This window comes from Dasypus novemcinctus, chromosome 6 (genome assembly GCF_030445035.2).
Source record: "Dasypus novemcinctus isolate mDasNov1 chromosome 6, mDasNov1.1.hap2, whole genome shotgun sequence".
NCBI classification, from domain to species: Eukaryota; Metazoa; Chordata; class Mammalia; order Cingulata; family Dasypodidae; genus Dasypus; species Dasypus novemcinctus.
Genome location: NC_080678.1, coordinates 34,705,954 through 34,713,467, shown reverse-complemented (window position 1 = coordinate 34,713,467; position 7,514 = coordinate 34,705,954). Strand labels below are relative to the sequence as shown.

Below are 7,514 nucleotides of genomic sequence, written 5' to 3'. Positions count from 1 at the left end.
GTGAATGTGTACCTTATTTCCAAACTTGGAGATAAGCTAATTAAGGGAATTTTTTCCCCTGTATCCCCCTCCACCAGGGTTATCAGGGGAGCATAATGTTAGCCACCAACCTTAAATAGAAGTTAATTGGTGCAAAATGATGACAGATCCACATTAGGTGATGTTGACATAAGAGTTGATTCTACAGTTCTTTGTACTTTATTTTTAAAAATCTTTTTGTCTTAATTTTTTTAATATTACATTAAAAAAAATGAGGTCCCCATATACCCCTACCCCCCCTTCACTCCCCCCATAAAAACAATCCTCCCCCCATAACAACAATCTCTTCCATTATCATGAGACATTCATTGCATTTGATGAATACATCTCTGAGTACCGCTGCACCTCATGGACAAAAAAATATGGAACACTTCACGAATTTGCGTGTCATCCTTGCGCAGGGGCCATGCTAATCTTCTCTGTATCGTTACAATTTTAGTATATGTGCTGCCAAAGTGAGCACTATTCTTTCTACTTTAGCATGTGATTAAAAATTTCCTTGTTATCAAGGTTGCCAGCTTCAGCACATAAAAAAAATAAAAATTTGAATTTCTGAAAAAAATGAATAATTTCTTTTATATGCAAAGAATATTATTATAATATTGCATAAAATATCTTATATCATTGTAATCTAATAACATAAAAACTATGATTATTCATATTTTAATGGTTTCTAATATTATATTTTCTGTTATTTTATTATATGCTCCCATGGAACATAATTATTTAAAAATTATTCATTATTTATCAGAAATTCAAATTAAACTGGATGCCCTGTATTTTATCCTGCAACCAGAATTGCTAGAAAGTTAAACACATCAGGGGGAAAGAACCGGATTGTAGAACCAGTGCAGTGTCTCCCAGAGTGTTCTGGTGTCAATTGCATCAGAATCCCCTGTGGAGCCTGTTAAAAAGGGACCTCCCCGTGGTCCCCAACCCCCATGTGCCAAATGAGCATTTCTGCTGGGGGGTCCCTCCCTTTGTAATTAGGGCTCCAGGTGATTCTGGTTCTGCTACTCCTGTTGTCTATGATACTTCTGGTTTTTCTGATCTGTTCTTTTACTTATAAAGGCATTATCTGAGCAACTTCTACTGTTGTTTTTAGATCAGGGACCTGCCTTAAGAGGTATTAATATTCCTTCTCAATGACTTACCTCTCATTAAAGAGTAAAAATCAAATACTGTCACAAATATTTTACTAGCCTTTTGTAGTTTAGGTTCTCTTGAATGTTCATCCAGTGGCCCAGCATTTTAGTCACTGATGCACATTCTACTAATTTATGTTCATTACTACAGAGAAAATTGTAGTTGGCAATTTTACAGCTCCCTGGAGTATGTTAAGGTAAGGGCTTCCAAGGCAACCAGCCGCCCTGGCCTGATTTAGACAGTTCCTGTTTTAGCACTGTTAAGTAAAATAAAATGGCCACCCTGCGTTAGGCATTGCTGGCAGAACACCCTTTTCCAAAGGACAAAATCAAATGACGAACAAGGGCTTGAGGAGAAAACAGAACACACCCTACAGGGTCACCTGGTGATAAAACTAGTTTCAGTCTGGTAGCAAGAGCTTATCAGAATGGACAAGCACACCATGCAAATGAATGTATATCTGCTCCTCACTTTTTAAGACACTCTCCCCCATGTAGAATGAAAACTTAACTGTTAGCCAATCAGAACATTTCCTCACTTGCTTCAAGATTTGTCCTGTATGAGCTTCCCCCTTTCACCCCCTTGGTGGAGCTCCCTTCTACTTTCTGAATGGGAAGCTGTCCACAATTCATGAATCACTCAATAAAGCTGTGAGATCCTAAATTGCATGACAAGTTTTCTTTTATCACTTTGGTGATGAGGACAGGATCTGAAGGTGACTAGTGGTGGCTCTGGAGACTGTGAGAAAGACAGGCAAATGTGCCATGAACCCTTTGACTTCTCTGTCCTCCCTGCCATCCCCAAGTGTTAAGGGTGAGTGCCTCTCAGATTCCAGCTCTGTTTTCTTTGTGTTTGAGCATCAGATCTCACTGGGTTTTAGTCTAAAGGTTAGCAAGTCATTCTTGTTGATGAGAAGGCTCAAATTTTGAGTCCACAGTTCCTAGCTTTTTAGTTCATAACTTTTTCATTCACTACTGCTGCTTTTTTTGTCCTTGCATAAAGTAAAAAGTGCTTTGCCCAAAAACTATAAAATAGGATTGTGTAAGACAGTAAAACTTCATGTAAAACATGATAGAGCATATAGAAGCACATATAGAAATATAAATACAAATGTACTAGAGAGAAGGAAAAAGAATAGCAGCTATGTACAGCAGGGGAAACAGATTGAGAGGTGATGAATTTGTTTTTTCATTTATTATCATTATTATTATTATTATCGGTATCATCATTGGAACAATCAAAGTGCTCTAAGAATGATTGAAGTGACGAAGACACAAATATGTGAGTATACTGAATACCATGATTGTACACTTTGGATAGGCTTATGCTTTATTAATAAGTATCAATAAAATTGATTTGCTAAAAAACAAACAATGAGATACCACTATTCACCTATTAGAATGACTAATATCCAAAACACTGACAACACAAAATGCTGGTACATATTGGAGAGATGAGAGCAACATGTGCTTCATTCATTGCTTGTGAGAATTTCAAATGATATAGCTATTTTGTTTTTTCTGTTTGTGTGTGTGTGTTTATTTATTTCTCCCTACCCTCTCATTGTTTGCACTTCTTATGTTTGTTTGTCTTCCTGTTTCTTTGGGAGACACTGGGAACTGAAACCAGGACCTCAGATGTGGGAGGGAGACACCTAATCACTTGAGCCACCTCCACTCCCTGCTTTGTTGTGTTCTCACTATGTTTCTTCCCATGTGTTTATTGTTGCATCACCTTGTTGCATTAGATTGCCACACCTGCCCATCACATCAGCTTGCTGTATTGCCCATTCCCTTTTTTAGGGGATACTGGGAACCTCTACTTCCTGCTTTTGTTGTATCTCCTGTTATGTTTTTCTTCTTGTGTCTCTTGTGTCATCTTGTTGCATCATCTTGCTGCACCAGCCCATCGTGCCAGCTCCCTGTCTTCTTTAAGGCATATTGGGAATTGAACCAGGGACCTTCTATGTGGTAGGCAGAAGCTCAATTGTTTGAGCCACATCCATTTCTTGGTACAGTCATTTTGGAAGACAATTTTGCAGTTTCTTACAAAGCAATACATAGACTTACTGTATGACACAGTAATTGTGCTCCTAGGTGTTTACCAAAACAATCTGAAAAGGTAGGTCCATACAAAAATTTGCATATAAATTCTTATAGTGCTTTATTTATAATTTCCAAAAATTGGAATCGTCCAAGCTGTTCTTCAATAGGTTAACTGCTACACGAACCGTGGTACATCTACACAACGAAGTATTATTCACCAATTAAAAGAAATGAGCTAACAAGTCACAAAAATTCATGGAAGAACCTAAAATACAGGTTGCTACTGAAAGAAGCCACTCTATGAATGCCACAGAATGTATGATTCTAACTATATGACATCTGAAAAAGACAAAACTATACAGACGATAAAAAGATCAGTAATTTCCAGGGGTTCAGAGGCAGAGTAGGGATGAAAAAGTGAAGCACAACTGATTTTAGGGGGCAGAAATATTATTCTATACTGTAATGCCAGGAATAACTGGTGCATAATATCATTAATTGTCAAAACCCATAAAATTATACGACGCAAAGCTTGAAACTTAATGGACTAACAACTTTAGTTACTAATACTGCATCAATATTGATTCATCAATTGTAGCAAATGTATGACACTAATGTAAGATGTTGATAATAGGGGAAACTGAATGGCAGGTAGAAGGTATATAGGAACTCTGTATAATTACCCATTTTTCAGTAAATTACAACTGTTCTAAAAATAAAGTCTATTAATTTTTTAAAAAGTGCCTTTTTTAGGTTAACGGGTCAATCTTATTGACAGATAGGCTCAAATTTTGAGTCTGAGTCCCTAGTCTTTGGTTCATTCTGCTTTCAGAGTTCTCTCTAACCCATCTCTGGGAGAAAGTCTGCACCCCAGTAGTGAATCCCTGGCATGGTTTTAGTAAGTTAAGCTGGGCAATATTAAAGACTTAGGATAAGTTGAAAAAATATTCAAGAGTTGTATAAAAATAATAACAGGCAAGAGAGAAAGTGTCCATTAGAGTAAATTCATGAACATCAGATGCCAAGACATCAGCAAAAAATTACAAGCCATACTAGGATACAAGAAGAGATGACCCAGCCAAAGGAAAAAAAACAAATATCCTGAAGAGATTCAGGATTTAAGACAATTAATGATAATCACACACCTCTCCTAAGTCAATTTAAGCATTTAAAGAATATATGATCATAGAGATAAAGGAGATTAACAAGACCCTGGGTGATAAAGAATATTTGGAAAGATCTGCAAAGATAAGTAACTGACCTTATGGGAAAGACATGATGGATGAAATTAAAAATAATTAGAGGCACATAAGAACAGATTTGAACTGCTTGAAGATAGAGTTAGTGGTTTTGAAGATAAAACATCTGAAAAGGAAAAGACAGGAGAAGAGAATGGAAAAAATAGAACAGGGTCTCAGGGAAGTGAATGACAACATGAAATGCAAAAACATATGCATTATCCACATTCCAGAAGGAAAAGAAATGGAAATGAGGCAGAAAGAATATTTGAGGAAATGACTGAAAATTTCCCTGCCCTTATGAAAGACATAAATATGAACGTCCAAGAAGTCTAATTCACCCCAAACATAATAAACCAAAGAGACCTACCCTGAGGCATCTACTATTCAGAATGACAAATATCACAGATAAAGAGAAGATTTTGAAAGCAGAAAGAGAAAAGCAAAGCATCACATACAAGGGAAACTCAATAAGATTAAGCACTGACCTCTCATCAGAAACCATGGAGAAGAGAAGAAAGTGTAGTCAAGGTATTGAAAGAGAAAAATTGCTAACCAAGAATTCTGTATCTGGTAAAGCTGTCCTTCAAAAATCAAGGGAAGTACAAAGTCTCCACAGGAAAACAAAAATTGATAGAATATGTTACCAGAAGACCAGAATAACAAAAGATACTAAAGGGACTGCTGTAGCCTGAAAGGGAAAAAAGAGGGTTAGAGATGTGGAGAAGAGTGTAGAAATGAAGAATATTTGAAATAGTAAAAAAATGGACGATAGTATGACGCAATGACAGAAAGTCAAGGTCAAAATGGATGAAGTAATGCCTTTATAGTTATAACAGGGAATGTCAATGGCTTGAACTCTGCAATAAAAAAAAAAACCAAAAAACAGACTGACTGGATTGAAAAATATGCCCCACAAATATTGTCTACAAGAGACTCACCTCAGATGTAAGGAAACAACCAGTTTAAAAGTGAAAAGCTGGAAAAAAATTATTCCATGAAAATATTATAGAAACCAAAGAAGAGGTGGAGTAGTAATACTAATATCAGACCAAATAAATTTTAAATGCCAAACTGTTCTAAGGGATGAGGAAGGTCATTATACATAAATTAAAGGGGCAATTCAACAAGAAGAAATAACTATTCTAAATATTTATGCACCTAAACTCAGTGCCCCAAGATACATGAGTCACACACTGGCAAAGCTGAGAAATAAATGTATTTACAATAGTAATTGGAGACTTCAATACACCACTCTCAGTATTGGACAGAACATCTGGACAGAGAATAAATAAATAAACAGAGCACTTGAATAATAAGATAAATGAACTAGACCTAACAGACGTCTATGGAGCACTGCACCCCAAAACAGCAGGCTATATATTATATCCCTTTTTTATTTTTATTTTTTTTTTTAAGATTTATTTATTTATTTATTTATTTAATCCCCCCCCCGTTGTCTGTTCTTGGTGTCTATTTGCTGCGTCTTGTTTCTTTGTCCGCTTCTGTTGTCATCAGCGGCACGGGAAGTGTGGGCGGCGCCATTCCTGGGCAGGCTGCACTTTCTTTTTTTTTCACGCTGGGCGGCTCTCCTCATGGGCGCACTCCTTGCGCGTGGGACTCCCCCACGCGGGGGACACCCTTGCGTGGCAGGGCACTCCTTGTGCGCATCAGCACTGCACATGGGCCAGCTCCACACGGGTCAAGGAGGCCCGGGGTTTGAACCGCGGACCTCCCATATGGTAGACGGACGCCCTAACCACTGGGCCAAAGTCCGTTTCCCTATATCCCTTTTTTAAAAAATTTCTCTCCCCTCCCACCCCCCCCCCAATATATGCTTTCTGTGTCCATTCACTGTGTGTTCTTCTGTGTCCGCTTGCATTCTTGTCAGTGGCACCAGGAATCTGTGTCTCTTTTTGTTGCATCATCTTGCTGCAACAGCTCTCCATGTGTGTGGCACCACTCCTGGGCAGGCTGCACTTTTTCACACAGGGCAGCTCTCCTTACAGGGTGCACTCCTTGTGCGTGCGGCTTCCCTATGCAGGGGACACTCTTGCATGGCAAGGCACTCCTTGTGCACATCAACACTGCTCTTGGGCCAGCTCACCACATGGGTCAGGAGGCCCTGGGTTTGAACATAGCACCTTCCATGTGGTAAGCAGATGTTCTATCTGCTTCCCTATAATACATTCTTTTCAAGTGCTCATGATTCCTTCTCCAAGAAAGACCATATGTTGGGTCACAAGACAAATCTCAGTAAATTTTAAAAGACTGAAATTATACAAAACACTTTCTCTAATCATAATGGAATAGTGCTGGAAATCAATAATGGACAGAAAAGGGAAAATTCATAAATATATGGAGATTAAACAACATACTCTTAAACAACCAGTGGGTCAAAGAAGAAACTACAAGAGAATTCAGCAAATACCTTGAGATGAATGAAAACAAGAACAAAACATATCAAAACCTATGGGAAAATGCAAAGGCAATGCCGAGAGGGAAATTTATAGGGAAATTTACTTCTAATAAAAAAGAAGAAAGAGCTAAAATTGGTGAGTTAACTGCACATCTGCAAGAACTAGAAAAGGAAGAACAAACTAATCCCAAACCAATCAGAAGAAAGAAACAGTTAAGTTCAGAACAGAAATCAAAGCAATCAAGAACAAAAAAACAATAGAGAGAATCAACAATACCAAAAGTTGGTTCTTTGAGAAGATCAACAAAATCCACAGACCCTTAGCTAGACTAACAAAGAAAAAAAGAGAGAAGATACATATAAATAAAGTCAGACATGAGAGGAGGGACATTACCACTATCCCCTTAGAAATAAGGTGTCTTAAGAGGATACAATGAAAACTGTAAGCCAAAAAACTAGAAAATGTAGATGAGATGGACAAATCCCTGGAAACACATGAACTTCCTACACTGACTTTAGAAGAAATAGAAGACCTCAACAAACCAATCACAAGTGAAGATATTGAAATAGTCATCAAAAACCTTCCAAAGATGAAAAGCCTAGGACCAGATGGCTCCACAGGTGAAT

At 37.7% G+C, this 7,514-nt stretch overlaps 1 non-coding gene across 1 annotated transcript; it reads right to left on the bottom strand.

Annotated features, from left to right (window-relative positions):
• Window positions 1–395: 395 nt before the first annotated feature.
• LOC111764324 (U6 spliceosomal RNA) lies at window positions 396–502 on the bottom strand. The gene has a single exon (XR_002796960.1). It is a non-coding gene; the product is annotated as a U6 spliceosomal RNA (small nuclear RNA).
• Window positions 503–7,514: the final 7,012 nt, after the last annotated feature.